The following is a 17,817-nucleotide window of genomic DNA, read 5'->3' as shown; positions in this document are numbered from 1 at the left end:
GTGACATAGCCCCCATAGTGACATGGCCACCACTGACCTGCTGCCCACTGTGAGATGGACTCATAGTGACATGGCCACAACTGACCTGCTGCCCACTGTGACATGGTCCCCACAGTGACATGGCCACCACTGATCCGCTGACCACTGTGACATAGCCCCACAGTGACATGGCCACCACTGACCTGCTGCCCACTGTGACATGGCCCCCATAGAGACTTGACCACAACTGACCTGCTGCCCACTGTGACATGGACTCATAGTGACATGGCCAGCACTGACCTGCTGCCCACTGTGACATGGCCCCCATAGTGACATGGCCACCACTGACCTGCTGCCCACTGTGACATGGCCCCCATAGTGACATGGCCACCACTGACATGCTGCCCACTGTGACATAGCCCCCACAGTGACATGGCAACCAGTGGCCTGTTCTCACTGTGACATGGCCACCACTGACCTGCTGCACAGTGTGACATGACCTCACAGTGACATGGCCACCACGGACCAGCTGCTCAATGTGACATAGCCCCCATAGTGACATGGCCACCACTGACCTGCTGCCCACTGTGACATAGCCCCCACAGTGACATGGCAACCAGTGGCCTGTTACTCACTGTGACATGGCCATCACTGACCTGCTGCACACTGTGACATGGCCCCACAGTGACGTGGCCACTACTAACCAGCTGCCCACTGTGACATGGCCCCCATAGTGAAATGGCCACCACCGACTAGCTGCCCACTGTGACATGGCCCCCATAGTGACATGGCCAGCACTGACCTGCTGCCCACTGTGACATAGCCCCCACAGAGACATGGCAAACAGTGGCCTGTTGCTCACTGTGACATGGCCACCACTGACCTGCTGCACACTGTGACATGGCCCCCACAGTGACATGGCAACCAGTGGCCTGTTGCTCACTGTGACATGGCCATCACTGACCTGCTGCACACTGTGACATGACCTCACAGTGACATGGCCACCACTGACCAGCTGCCCAATGTCACATAGCCCACATAGTGACATGGCCACCACTGACCTGCTGCCCACTGTGACATGGCCCCCATAGTGACATGGCCTCCACTGACCTGCTGCCCACTGTGACATGGCCCCCATAGTGACATGGCCACCCCTGACCTGCTGCCCACTGTGACATGGTGCCCACAGTGACATGGCCAACACTGATCCGCTGACCACTATGACATAGCCCCACAGTGACCTGGACACCACTAACATGCTACCCACTGTGACATGGCCCCCATAGTGACATGGGCACCATTGACCTGCTGCCCACTGTGACATGGCCCCCATAGTGACATGGCCACCACTGACCTGCTGCCCACTGTGACATAGCCCCCACAGTGACATGGCAACCAGTGGCCTGTTGCTCACTATGTCATGACCACCACTGACCTGCTGCACACTGTGACATGACCTCACAGTGACATGGCCACTACTGACCTGCTGCCCAATGTGACATAGTCCCCATAGTGATATGGCCACCACAGACCTGCTGCCCACTGTGATATGGCCCTCATAGTGACATGGCAACCACTGACCTGCTGCCCACTGTGACATAGCCCCCATAGTGACATGGCCACTACTGACCTGCTGCCCACTGTGACATAGCCCCCACAGTGACATGGCAACCAGTGGCCTGTTGCTTACTGTGACATGGCCACCACTGACTTGCTGCACACTGTGACATGACCTCACAGTGACATGGCCACCACTGACCTGCTGCCCACTGTGACATGGCCCCCATTGTGACATGACCAGCACTGACCTGCTGCCCACTGTGATATAGCCCCCACAGTGACATGGCAACCAGTGGCCTGTTGCTCACAGTGACATGGCCACCACTGACCTGCTGCCCACTGTGACATGGCCCCCATAGTGACATGGCCACCACTGACCTTCTGCCCACTGTGACTTGGTCCCCACAGTGACATGGCCACCACTGACCTGCTGCCCACTGTGACATAGCCCCCACAGTGACATGGCAAGCAGACGCCTTTGCTCACTGTGACATGGCCACCACTGACCTGCTGCCCAATGTGACATAGCCCCCACAGTGACATGGCAACCAGTGGCCTGTTGCTCACTGTGACATGGCCACCACAGACCTGCTGCACACTGTGACATGAACTCACAGTGACATGGCCACCACTGACCTGCTGCCCAATGTGACATAGCCCCATAGTGACATGGCCACCACTGACCTGCTGCCCACTGTGACATGGACCCATAGTGACATGGCCACAAATGACCTGCTGCCCACTCTGACATAGCACCCACAGTGACATGGCAACCAGTGGCCTCTTGCTCACTGTGACATGGCCATCACTGACCTGCTGCACACTGTGACATGGCCCCACAGTGACGTGGCCACTACTGACCTGCTGCCCACTGTGACATGGCCCCCATAGTGACATGGCCACCACTGACCTGCTGACCACTGTGACATAGCCCCACAGTGACTTGGGCACCACTGACCTGCTGCCCACTGTGACATGGCCACATAGTGACATGGCCACCACTGACCTGCTGCCCACTGTAACATGACCTCACAGTGACATGGCCACCACTGACCTGCTGCACACTGTAACATGACCTCACAGTGACATGGCCACTACTGACCTGCTGCCCAATGTGACATACCCCCCATAGTGACATGACCACCACTGACCTCCTGCCCACTGTGACATGGCCCCCGTAGTGACATGGGCACCACTGACCTGCTGCCCACTGTGACATGGACCCATAGTGACATGGCCACAAATGACCTGCTGCCCAATGTGACATAGCCCTCACAGTGACATGGCAACCAGTGGCCTGTTGCTCACTGTGACATGGCCATCACTGACCTGCTGCACACTGTGACATGGCCCCACAGTGACGTGGCCACTACTGACCTGCTGCCCACTGTGACATGGCCCCCATAGTGACATGTCCACCACTGACCTGCTGCCCACTGTGACATGGCCCCCATAGTGACATGTCCACCACTGACCTGTTGCCCACTGTGACATAGCCCCCACAATGACATGGCAACCAGTGGCCTGTTGCTCACTGTGACATGGCCGTCACTGACCTGCTGCCCAATGTGACATAGCCCCCATAGTGACAAGGCCACCACTGACCTGCTGCCCACTGTGACATTGCCCCTATAGAGACATAGCCACAACTGACCTGCTGCCCACTGTGACATCGCCCCCACAGTGACATGGCAACAAGTGGCCAGTTGCTCACTGTGACATGGCCATCACTGACCTGCTGCACACTGTGACATAGCCCCACAGTGACTTGGGCACCACTGACCTGCTGCCCACTGTGACATGGCCCCCATAGTGACATGGCAACCATTGACCTGCTGCCCACTGTGACATAGCCCCCACAGTGACATGGCAACCAGTGGCCTGTTGCTCACTGTGACATGGCCACCACTGACCTGCTGCACACTGTGACATGACCTCACCGTGACATGGCCACCACTGACCTGCTGCACACTGTGACATGACCTCACAGTGACATGGCCACTACTGACCTGCTGCACACTGTGACATGACCTCACAGTGACATGTCCACCACTGACCTGCTGCCCACTGTGACATGGCCCCCATAGTGACATGGCCACCACTGACATGCTACCCACTGTGACATAGCCCCCACAGTGACATGGCAACCAGTGGCTTGTTTCTCACTGTGACATGGCCACCACTGACCTGTTGCACACTGTGACATGACCTCACAGTGAGATGGCCACCACTGACCTGCTGCCCAATGTAACATAGCCCCCATAGTGACATGGCCACCATTGACCTGCTGCTCACTGTGACATGGCCCCCATAGTGACATGGCCAGCACTGACCTGCTGCCCACTGTGACATGGCCCCAACAGTGACATGGCCACTACTGACCCGCTGACCACTGTGACATAGCCCCACAGTGACTTGGGCACCACTGACCTGCTGCCCACTGTGACATGGCCCCCATAGTGACATGGACACCACTGACCTGCTGCCCACTGTGACATAGCCCCCACAGTGACATGGCAACCAGTGGCCTGTTGCTCACTGTGACATGTCCATCACTGACCTGCTGCACACTGTGACATGACCTCACAGTGACATGGCCACCACTGACCAGCTGCCCAATGTGACATAGCCCCCATAGTGACATGGCCACCACTGACCTGCTGCCCACTGTGAGATGGACTCATAGTGACATGGCCACAACTGACCTGCTGCCCACTGTGACATGGTCCCCACAGTGACATGGCCACCACTGATCCGCTGACCACTGTGACATAGCCCCACAGTGACATGGCCACCTCTGACCTGCTGCCCACTGTGACATGGCCCCCATAGAGACTTGACCACAACTGACCTGCTGCCCACTGTGACATGGACTCATAGTGACATGGCCAGCACTGACCTGCTGCCCACTGTGACATGGCCCCCATAGTGACATGGCCACCACTGACCTGCTGCCCACTGTGACATGGCCCCCATAGTGACATGGCCACCACTGACATGCTGCCCACTGTGACATAGCCCCCACAGTGACATGGCAACCAGTGGCCTGTTCTCACTGTGACATGGCCACCACTGACCTGCTGCACAGTGTGACATGACCTCACAGTGACATGGCCACCACGGACCAGCTGCTCAATGTGACATAGCCCCCATAGTGACATGGCCACCACTGACCTGCTGCCCACTGTGACATAGCCCCCACAGTGACATGGCAACCAGTGGCCTGTTACTCACTGTGACATGGCCATCACTGACCTGCTGCACACTGTGACATGGCCCCACAGTGACGTGGCCACTACTAACCAGCTGCCCACTGTGACATGGCCCCCATAGTGAAATGGCCACCACCGACTAGCTGCCCACTGTGACATGGCCCCCATAGTGACATGGCCAGCACTGACCTGCTGCCCACTGTGACATAGCCCCCACAGAGACATGGCAAACAGTGGCCTGTTGCTCACTGTGACATGGCCACCACTGACCTGCTGCACACTGTGACATGGCCCCCACAGTGACATGGCAACCAGTGGCCTGTTGCTCACTGTGACATGGCCATCACTGACCTGCTGCACACTGTGACATGACCTCACAGTGACATGGCCACCACTGACCAGCTGCCCAATGTCACATAGCCCACATAGTGACATGGCCACCACTGACCTGCTGCCCACTGTGACATGGCCCCCATAGTGACATGGCCTCCACTGACCTGCTGCCCACTGTGACATGGCCCCCATAGTGACATGGCCACCCCTGATCTGCTGCCCACTGTGACATGGTGCCCACAGTGACATGGCCAACACTGATCCGCTGACCACTATGACATAGCCCCACAGTGACCTGGACACCACTAACATGCTACCCACTGTGACATGGCCCCCATAGTGACATGGGCACCATTGACCTGCTGCCCACTGTGACATGGCCCCCATAGTGACATGGCCACCACTGACCTGCTGCCCACTGTGACATAGCCCCCACAGTGACATGGCAACCAGTGGCCTGTTGCTCACTATGTCATGACCACCACTGACCTGCTGCACACTGTGACATGACCTCACAGTGACATGGCCACTACTGACCTGCTGCCCAATGTGACATAGTCCCCATAGTGATATGGCCACCACAGACCTGCTGCCCACTGTGATATGGCCCTCATAGTGACATGGCAACCACTGACCTGCTGCCCACTGTGACATAGCCCCCATAGTGACATGGCCACTACTGACCTGCTGCCCACTGTGACATAGCCCCCACAGTGACATGGCAACCAGTGGCCTGTTGCTTACTGTGACATGGCCACCACTGACTTGCTGCACACTGTGACATGACCTCACAGTGACATGGCCACCACTGACCTGCTGCCCACTGTGACATGGCCCCCATTGTGACATGACCAGCACTGACCTGCTGCCCACTGTGATATAGCCCCCACAGTGACATGGCAACCAGTGGCCTGTTGCTCACAGTGACATGGCCACCACTGACCTGCTGCCCACTGTGACATGGCCCCCATAGTGACATGGCCACCACTGACCTTCTGCCCACTGTGACTTGGTCCCCACAGTGACATGGCCACCACTGACCTGCTGCCCACTGTGACATAGCCCCCACAGTGACATGGCAAGCAGACGCCTTTGCTCACTGTGACATGGCCACCACTGACCTGCTGCCCAATGTGACATAGCCCCCACAGTGACATGGCAACCAGTGGCCTGTTGCTCACTGTGACATGGCCACCACAGACCTGCTGCACACTGTGACATGAACTCACAGTGACATGGCCACCACTGACCTGCTGCCCAATGTGACATAGCCCCATAGTGACATGGCCACCACTGACCTGCTGCCCACTGTGACATGGACCCATAGTGACATGGCCACAAATGACCTGCTGCCCACTCTGACATAGCACCCACAGTGACATGGCAACCAGTGGCCTCTTGCTCACTGTGACATGGCCATCACTGACCTGCTGCACACTGTGACATGGCCCCACAGTGACGTGGCCACTACTGACCTGCTGCCCACTGTGACATGGCCCCCATAGTGACATGGCCACCACTGACCTGCTGACCACTGTGACATAGCCCCACAGTGACTTGGGCACCACTGACCTGCTGCCCACTGTGACATGGCCACATAGTGACATGGCCACCACTGACCTGCTGCCCACTGTAACATGACCTCACAGTGACATGGCCACCACTGACCTGCTGCACACTGTAACATGACCTCACAGTGACATGGCCACTACTGACCTGCTGCCCAATGTGACATACCCCCCATAGTGACATGACCACCACTGACCTCCTGCCCACTGTGACATGGCCCCCGTAGTGACATGGGCACCACTGACCTGCTGCCCACTGTGACATAGCCCTCACAGTGACATGGCAACCAGTGGCCTGTTGCTCACTGTGACATGGCCATCACTGACCTGCTGCACACTGTGACATGGCCCCACAGTGACGTGGCCACTACTGACCTGCTGCCCACTGTGACATGGCCCCCATAGTGACATGTCCACCACTGACCTGCTGCCCACTGTGACATGGCCCCCATAGTGACATGTCCACCACTGACCTGTTGCCCACTGTGACATAGCCCCCACAATGACATGGCAACCAGTGGCCTGTTGCTCACTGTGACATGGCCATCACTGACCTGCTGCCCAATGTGACATAGCCCCCATAGTGACAAGGCCACCACTGACCTGCTGCCCACTGTGACATTGCCCCTATAGAGACATAGCCACAACTGACCTGCTGCCCACTGTGACATCGCCCCCACAGTGACATGGCAACAAGTGGCCAGTTGCTCACTGTGACATGGCCATCACTGACCTGCTGCACACTGTGACATAGCCCCACAGTGACTTGGGCACCACTGACCTGCTGCCCACTGTGACATGGCCCCCATAGTGACATGGCAACCACTGACCTGCTGCCCACTGTGACATAGCCCCCACAGTGACATGGCAACCAGTGGCCTGTTGCTCACTGTGACATGGCCACCACTGACCTGCTGCACACTGTGACATGACCTCACCGTGACATGGCCACCACTGACCTGCTGCACACTGTGACATGACCTCACAGTGACATGGCCACTACTGACCTGCTGCACACTGTGACATGACCTCACAGTGACATGTCCACCACTGACCTGCTGCCCACTGTGACATGGCCCCCATAGTGACATGGCCACCACTGACATGCTACCCACTGTGACATAGCCCCCACAGTGACATGGCAACCAGTGGCTTGTTTCTCACTGTGACATGGCCACCACTGACCTGTTGCACACTGTGACATGACCTCACAGTGAGATGGCCACCACTGACCTGCTGCCCAATGTAACATAGCCCGCATAGTGACATGGCCACCATTGACCTGCTGCTCACTGTGACATGGCCCCCATAGTGACATGGCCAGCACTGACCTGCTGCCCACTGTGACATGGCCCCAACAGTGACATGGCCACTACTGACCCGCTGACCACTGTGACATAGCCCCACAGTGACTTGGGCACCACTGACCTGCTGCCCACTGTGACATGGCCCCCATAGTGACATGGACACCACTGACCTGCTGCCCACTGTGACATAGCCCCCACAGTGACATGGCAACCAGTGGCCTGTTGCTCACTGTGACATGTCCATCACTGACCTGCTGCACACTGTGACATGGCCCCACAGTGACGTGGCCACTACTGACCTGCTGCCCACTGTGACATGGCCCCCATAGTGACATGGCCACCACTGACCTGCTGCCCACTCTGACATAGCCCCCACAGTGACATGGCAACCAGTGGCCTGTTGCTCACTGTGACATGGCCATCACTGACCTGCTGCACACTGTGACATGGCCCCACAGTGACGTGGCCACCACTGAACTTCTGCACACTGTGACATGACCTCACAGTGACATGGCCACTACTGACCTGCTGCCCAATGTGACATAGTCCCCATAGTGACATGACCACCACTGACCTGCTGCCCACTGTGACATGGCCCCCGTAGTGACATGTCCAGCACTGACGTGCTGCCCACTGTGACATAGACCCCACAGTGACATGGCAACCAGTGTCCTGTTGCTCACTGTGACATGGCCATCACTGACCTGTTGCACACTGTGACATGACCTCACAGTGAGATGGCCACCACTGACCTGCTGCCCACTGTGACATGACCCCATAGTGACATGGCCAGCACTGACCTGCTGCCCACTGTGACATAGCCCCCACAGTGACATGGCAACCAGTGGCCTGTTGCTCACTGTGACATGGCCATCACTGACCTGCTGCACACTGTGACATGGCCCCACAGTGACGTGGCCACTACTGACCTGCTGCCCACTGTGACATCGCCCCCATAGTAACATGGCCACCACTGACCTGCTGCCCACTGTGACATGGCCCCAACAGTGACATGGCCACTACTGACCCGCTGACCACTGTGACATAGCACCACAGTGACATGGGCACCACTGACCTGCTGCCCACTGTGACATGGCCCCCATAGTGACATGGCCACCACTGACCTGCTGCCCACTGTGACATAGCCCCCACAGTGACATGGCAACCAGTGGCCTGTTGCTCATTGTGACATGGCCATCACTGACCTGCTGCACACTGTGACATGGCCCCACAGTGACGTGGCCACTACTGACCTGCTGCCCACTGTGACATGGCCCCCATAGTGACATGGCCACCACTGACCTGCTGCCCACTGTGACATAGCCCCCACAGTGACATGGCAACCAGTGGCCTGTTGCTCACTGTGACATGGCCATCACTGACCTGCTGCACACTGTGACATGGCCCCACAGTGACGTGGCCACCACTGACCTGCTGCACACTGTGACATGACCTCACAGTGACATGGCCACTACTGACCTGCTGCCCAATGTGACATAGTCCCCATAGTGACATGACCACCACTGACCTGCTGCCCACTGTGACATGGCCCCCGTAGTGACATGTCCAGCACTGACGTGCTGCCCACTGTGACATAGACCCCACAGTGACATGGCAACCAGTGTCCTGTTGCTCACTGTGACATGGCCATCACTGACCTGTTGCACACTGTGACATGACCTCACAGTGAGATGGCCACCACTGACCTGCTGCCCACTGTGACATGACCCCATAGTGACATGGCCAGCACTGACCTGCTGCCCACTGTGACATAGCCCCCACAGTGACATGGCAACCAGTGGCCTGTTGCTCACTGTGACATGTCCATCACTGACCTGCTGCACACTGTGACATGGCCCCACAGTGACGTGGCCACTACTGACCTGCTGCCCACTGTGACATCGCCCCCATAGTGACATGGCCACCACTGACCTGCTGCCCACTGTGACATGGCCCCAACAGTGACATGGCCACTACTGACCCGCTGACCACTGTGACATAGCACCACAGTGACATGGGCACCACTGACCTGCTGCCCACTGTGACATGGCCCCCATAGTGACATGGCCACCACTGACCTGCTGCCCACTGTGACATAGCCCCCACAGTGACATGGCAACCAGTGGCCTGTTGCTCATTGTGACATGGCCGTCACTGACCTGCTGCACACTGTGACATGGCCCCACAGTGACGTGGCCACTACTGACCTGCTGCCCACTGTGACATGGCCCCCATAGTGACATGGCCACCACTGACCTGCTGCCCACTGTGACATAGCCCCCACAGAGACATGGCAACCAGTGGCCTGTTGCTCACTGTGACATGGCTACCACTGACCTGCTCCACACTGTAACATGACCTCACAGTGACATGGCCAACACTGACCTGCTGCCCAATGTGACATAGCCCCCATAGTGACATGGCCACCATTGACCTGCTGCCCACTGTGACATGACCTCACCGTGACATGGCCACCACTGACCTGCTGCACACTGTGACATGACCTCACAGTGACATGGCCACTACTGACCTGCTGCCCAAAGTGACATAGCCCCCATAGTGACATGACCACCACTGACCTGCTGCCCACTGTGACATGGCCCCAACAGTGACATGTCCACCACTGACCTGCTGCCCACTGTGACATGGCCCCCATAGTGACATGACCACCACTGACATGCTACCCACTGTGACATATCCCCCACAGTACATGGCAAACAGTGGCTTGTTGCTCACTGTGACATGGCCACCACTGACCTGTTGCACACTGTGACATGACCTCACTGTGACATGGCCACCACTGACCTGCTGCCCAATGTGACATAGCCCCCATAGTGACAAGGCCACCACTGACCTGCTGCCCACTGTGACATGGCCCCCATAGTGACTTGGGCACCACTGACCTGCTGCCCACTGTGACATGGCCCCCATAGTGACATGGCCACCACTGACCTGCTGCCCACTGTGACATAGCCCCCACAGTGACATGGCAACCAGTGGCCTGTTGCTCACTGTGACATGGCCACCACTGACCTGCTGCACACTGTGACATGACCTCACCGTGACATGGCCACCACTGACCTGCTGCACACTGTGACATGACCTCTCAGTGACATGGCCACTACTGACCTGCTGCCCAATGTGACATAGCCCCCATAGTGACATGGCCACCATTGACCTGCTGCCCACTGTGACATGGCTCCCATAGTGACATGGCCAGCACTGACCTGCTGCCCACTGTGACATAGCCCCCACAGTGACATGGCAACCAGTGGCCTGTTGCTCACTGTGACATGGCCATCACTGACCTGCTGCACACTGTGACATGGCCCCACAGTGACGTGGCCACCACTGACCTGCTGCCCACTGTGACATGGCCCCCATAGTGACATGGCCACCACTGACCTGCTGCCCACTGTGACATAGCCCCCACAGTGACATGGCAACCAGTGGCCTGTTGCTCACTGTGACATGGCCATCACTGACCTGCTGCTCACTGTGACATGGCCCCACAGTGACGTGGCCACTACTGACCTTCTGCCCACTGTGACATGGCCCCCATAGTGACATGGCCACCACTGACCTGCTGCCCACTCTGACATGGCCCCCATAGTGACATGGCCACCACTGACCTGCTGCCCACTGTGACATAGCCCCCACAGTGACATGGCAACCAGTGGCCTGTTGCTCACTGTGACATGGCTACCACTGACCTGCTGCCCAATGTGACATAGCCCCCATAGTGACGTGGCCAGTACTGACCTGCTGCCCACTGTGACATGGCCCCCATAGTGACATGGCCACCACTGACCTGCTGCCCACTGTGACATGGCCAGAACGGTGACATGGCCACTACTGACCTGCTGCCAATGTGACATGGCCCCCATAGTGACATGGCCACCACTGACCTGCTGCCCACTGTGACATGGCCCCCATAGTGACATGGCCCGCACTGACTAGCTGCCCACTTTGACATAGCCCCCACAGTGACATGGCAACCAGTGGCCTGTTGCTCACTGTGACATGGCCATCACTGACCAGCTGCACACTGTGACATGGCCCCACAGTGACGTGGCCACTACTGACCTGCTGCCCACTGTGACATGGCCCCCATAGTGACATGGCCACCACTGACCTGCTGCCCACTGTGACATAGCCCCCACAGTGACATGGCAACCAGTGGCCTGTTACTCACTGTGACATGGCCATCACTGACCTGCTGCACACTGTGACATGGCCCCACAGTGACGTGGCCACTACTGACCTGCTGCCCACTGTGACATGGCCCCCATAGTGACATGTCCACCACTGACCTGCTGCCCACTGTGACATGGCCCCCTTAGTGACATGGCCACCACTGACATGCTACCCACTGTGACATAGCCCCCACAGTGACATGGCAACCAGTGGCTTGTTGCTCACTGTGACATGGCCACCACTGACCTGTTGCACACTGTGACATGACCTCACAGTGAGATGGCCACCACTGACCTGCTGCCCAATGTGACATAGCCCCCATAGCGATATGGCCACCATTGACCTGCTACCCACTGTGACATGGCCCCCATAGTGACATGGCCAGCACTGACCTGCTGCCCACTGTGACATAGCCCCCACAGTGACATGGCAACCAGTGGCCTGTTGCTCACTGTGACATGGCCATCACTGAACTGCTGCACACTGTGACATGGCCCCCATAGTGAGGTGGCCACTACTGACCTGCTGCCCATTGTGACATAGCCCCCATAGTGACATGGCCACCACTGACCTGCTGCCCACTGTGACATAGCCCCCACAGTGACATGGCAACCAGTGTCCTGTTACTCACTGTGACATGGCCATCACTGACCTGCTGCACACTCTGACATGGCCCCACAGTGACGTGGCCACTACTGACCTTCTGCCCATTGTGACATGGCCCCCATAGTGACATGGCAACCACCGACCAGCTGCCCACTGTGACATGGCCCCCATAGTGACATGGCCAGCAGTGACCTGCTGCCCACTGTGACATAGCCCCCACAGTGACATGGCAACCAGTGGCCTGGTGCTCACTGTGACATGGCCACCACTGACCTGCTGCACACTGTGACATGGACCCCACAGTGACATGGCAACCAGTGGCCTGTTGCTCACTGTGACATGGCCACCACTGACCTGCTGCCCACTGTGACATGAACCCATAGTGACATGGCCACCACTGACCTGCTGCCCACTGTGACATAGCCCCCATAGTGACATGGCAACCAGTGGCCTGTTACTCACTGTGACATTGCCATCACTGACCTGCTGCACAATGTGACATGACCTCACAGTGACATGGCCACCACTGACCTGCTGCCCACTGTGACATGGCCCCCATTGTGACATGACCAGCACTGACCTGCTGCCCACTGTGATATAGCCCCCACAGTGACATGGCAAGCAGTGGCCTGTTGCTCACTGTGACATGGCCATCACTGACATGCTACCCACTGTGACATGGCCCCCATAGTGACATGGCCACCACTGACCTGCTGCCCACTGTGACATGGCCCCCATTGTGACATGACCAGCACTGACCTGCTGCCCACTGTGATATAGCCCCCACAGTGACATGGCAAGCAGTGGCCTGTTGCTCACTGTGACATGGCCATCACTGACATGCTACCCACTGTGACATGGCCCCCATAGTGACATGGCCACCACTGACCTGCTGCCCACTGTGATATGGCCCTCATAGTGACATGGCAACCACTGACCTGCTGCCCACTGTGACATAGCCCCCATAGTGACATGGCCACTACTGACCTGCTGCCCACTGTGACATAGCCCCCACAGTGACATGGCAACCAGTGGCCTGTTGCTTACTGTGACATGGCCACCACTGACTTGCTGCACATTGTGACATGACCTCACAGTGACATGGCCACCACTGACCTGCTGCCCACTGTGACATGGCCCCCATTGTGACATGACCAGCACTGACCTGCTGCCCACTGTGATATAGCCCCCACAGTGACATGGCAACCAGTGTCCTGTTACTCACTGTGACATGGCCATCACTGACCTGCTGCACACTGTGACATGGCCCCACAGTGACGTGGCCACTACTGACCTTCTGCCCATTGTGACATGGCCCCCATAGTGACATGGCAACCACCGACCAGCTGCCCACTGTGACATGGCCCCCATAGTGACATGGCCAGCAGTGACCTGCTGCCCACTGTGACATAGCCCCCACAGTGACATGGCAACCAGTGGCCTGGTGCTCACTGTGACATGGCCACCACTGACCTGCTGCACACTGTGACATGGACCCCACAGTGACATGGCAACCAGTGGCCTGTTGCTCACTGTGACATGGCCACCACTGACCTGCTGCCCACTGTGACATGAACCCATAGTGACATGGCCACCACTGACCTGCTGCCCACTGTGACATAGCCCCCATAGTGACATGGCAACCAGTGGCCTGTTACTCACTGTGACATTGCCATCACTGACCTGCTGCACAATGTGACATGACCTCACAGTGACATGGCCACCACTGACCTGCTGCCCACTGTGACATGGCCCCCATTGTGACATGACCAGCACTGACCTGCTGCCCACTGTGATATAGCCCCCACAGTGACATGGCAAGCAGTGGCCTGTTGCTCACTGTGACATGGCCATCACTGACATGCTACCCACTGTGACATGGCCCCCATAGTGACATGGCCACCACTGACCTGCTGCCCACTGTGATATGGCCCCCATTGTGACATGACCAGCACTGACCTGCTGCCCACTGTGATATAGCCCCCACAGTGACAGGGCAAGCAGTGGCCTGTTGCTCACTGTGACATGGCCATCACTGACATGCTACCCACTGTGACATGGCCCCCATAGTGACATGGCCACCACTGACCTGCTGCCCACTGTGATATGGCCCTCATAGTGACATGGCAACCACTGACCTGCTGCCCACTGTGACATAGCCCCCATAGTGACATGGCCACTACTGACCTGCTGCCCACTGTGACATAGCCCCCACAGTGACATGGCAACCAGTGGCCTGTTGCTCACTGTGACATGGCCACCACTGACCTGCTGCCCACTGTGACATGGACCCATAGTAACATGGCCACAACTGACCTGCTGCCCACTGTGAACATGGCCCCCATAGTGACATGGCCACCACTGACCTGCTGCCCACTGTGACATAGCCCCCATAGTGACATGGCAACCAGTGGCCTGTTACTCACTGTGACATTGCCATCACTGACCTGCTGCACACTGTGACATGACCTCACAGTGACATGGCCACCACTGACCTTCTGCCCAATGTGACATAGCCCCCATAGTGACATGGCCACCACTGACCTGCTGCACACTGTGACATGGACCCATAGTGACATGGCCGCAACTGACCTTCTGCCCACTGTGACTTGGTCCCCACAGTGACATGGCCACCACTGACCTGCTGCCCACTGTGACATAGCCCCCACAGTGACATGGCAAGCAGACGCCTTTGCTCACTGTGACATGGCCACCACTGACCTGCTGCCCAATGTGACATAGCCCCCACAGTGACATGGCAACCAGTGGCCTGTTGCTCACTGTGACATGGCCACCACAGACCTGCTGCACACTGTGACATGAACTCACAGTGACATGGCCACCACTGACCTGCTGCCCAATGTGACATAGCCCCATAGTGACATGGCCACCACTGACCTGCTGCCCACTGTGACATGGACCCATAGTGACATGGCCACAACTGACCTGCTGCCCACTGTGACATGGTCCCCACAGTGACATGGCCACCACTGATCCGCTGACCACTGTGACATAGCGCCACAGTGACATGGCCAGCACTGACCTGCTACCCACTGTGAAATGGCCCCCATATTGACCTGGCCACCACTGACCTGCTGCGCACTGTGACATAGCCCCCACAGTGACATGGCAACCAGTGGCCTGTTCTCACTGTGACATGGCCACCACTGACCTGTTGCACACTGTGACATGACCTCACAGTGACATGGCCACCACTGACCTGCTGCCCACTGTGACATGGCCCCCATAGAGACATGGCCACCACTGACCTGCTGCCCAGTGTGACATAGCCCCCACAGTGACATGGCAACCAGTGGCCTGTTGCTCACTGTGACATGGCCACCACTGACCTGCTGCACACTGTGACATGACCTCACAGTGACATGGCCACCACTGACCAGCTGCCCAATGTGACATAGCCCCCATAGTGACATGGCCACCACTGACCTGCTGCCCACTGTGAGATGGACTCATAGTGACATGGCCACAACTGACCTGCTGCCCACTGTGACATGGTCCCCACAGTGACATGGCCACCACTGATCCGCTGACCACTGTGACATAGCCCCACAGTGACATGGCCACCACTGACCTGCTGCCCACTGTGACATGGACTCATAGTGACATGGCCAGCACTGACCTGCTGCCCACTGTGATATGGCCCCCATAGTGACATGGCCACCACAGACCTGCTGCCCACTGTGACATGGCCCCCATAGTGACATGGCCACCACTGACCTGCTGCCCACTGTGACATGGCCCCCATAGTGACATGGCCACCACTGACATGCTGCCCACTGTGACATAGCCCCCACAGTGACATGGCAACCAGTGGCCTGTTCTCACTGTGACATGGCCACCACTGACCTGCTGCACAGTGTGACATGACCTCACAGTGACATGGCCACCACGGACCAGCTGCTCAATGTGACATAGCCCCCATAGTGACATGGCCACCACTGACCTGCTGCCCACTGTGACATGGACCCATAGTGACATGGCCACCACTGACCTGCTGCCCACTGTGACATAGCCCCCACAGTGACATGGCAACCAGTGGCCTGTTACTCACTGTGACATGGCCATCACTGACCTGCTGCACACTGTGACATGGCCCCACAGTGACGTGGCCACTACTGACCAGCTGCCCACTGTGACATGGCCCCCATAGTGAAATGGCCACCACCGACTAGCTGCCCACTGTGACATGGCCCCCATAGTGACATGGCCAGCACTGACCTGCTGCCCACTGTGACATAGCCCCCACAGTGACATGGCAAACAGTGGCCTGTTGCTCACTGTGACATGGCCACCACTGACCTGCTGCACACTGTGACATGGCCCCCACAGTGACATGGCAACCAGTGGCCTGTTGCTCACTGTGACATGGCCATCACTGACCTGCTGCACACTGTGACATGACCTCACAGTGACATGGCCACCACTGACCAGCTGCCCAATGTCACATAGCCCACATAGTGACATGGCCACCACTGACCTGCTGCCCACTGTGACATGGCCCCCATAGTGACATGGCCTCCACTGACCTGCTGCCCACTGTGACATGGCCCCCATAGTGACATGGCCACCCCTGACCTGCTGCCCACTGTGACATGGTGCCCACAGTGACATGGCCAACACTGATCCGCTGACCACTATGACATAGCCCCACAGTGACCTGGACACCACTAACATGCTACCCACTGTGACATGGCCCCCATAGTGACATGGGCACCATTGACCTGCTGCCCACTGTGACATGGCCCCCATAGTGTCATGGCCACCACTGACCTGCTGCCCACTGTGACATAGCCCCCACAGTGACATGGCCACCACAGACCTGCTGCCCACTGTGATATGGCCCTCATAGTGACATGGCAACCACTGACCTGCTGCCCACTGTGACATAGCCCCCACAGTGACATGGCAACCAGTGGCCTGTTGCTTACTGTGACATGGCCACCACTGACTTGCTGCACACTGTGACATGACCTCACAGTGACATGGCCACCACTGACCTGCTGCCCACTGTGACATGGCCCCCATTGTGACATG

The sequence above is a fragment of the Strix uralensis genome, unplaced genomic scaffold (assembly GCF_047716275.1).
Source record: "Strix uralensis isolate ZFMK-TIS-50842 unplaced genomic scaffold, bStrUra1 scaffold_72, whole genome shotgun sequence".
NCBI lineage: Eukaryota > Metazoa > Chordata > Aves > Strigiformes > Strigidae > Strix > Strix uralensis.
The sequence above is the reverse complement of the archived record's forward strand: the minus strand, read 5'-3'. Positions refer to the sequence as shown.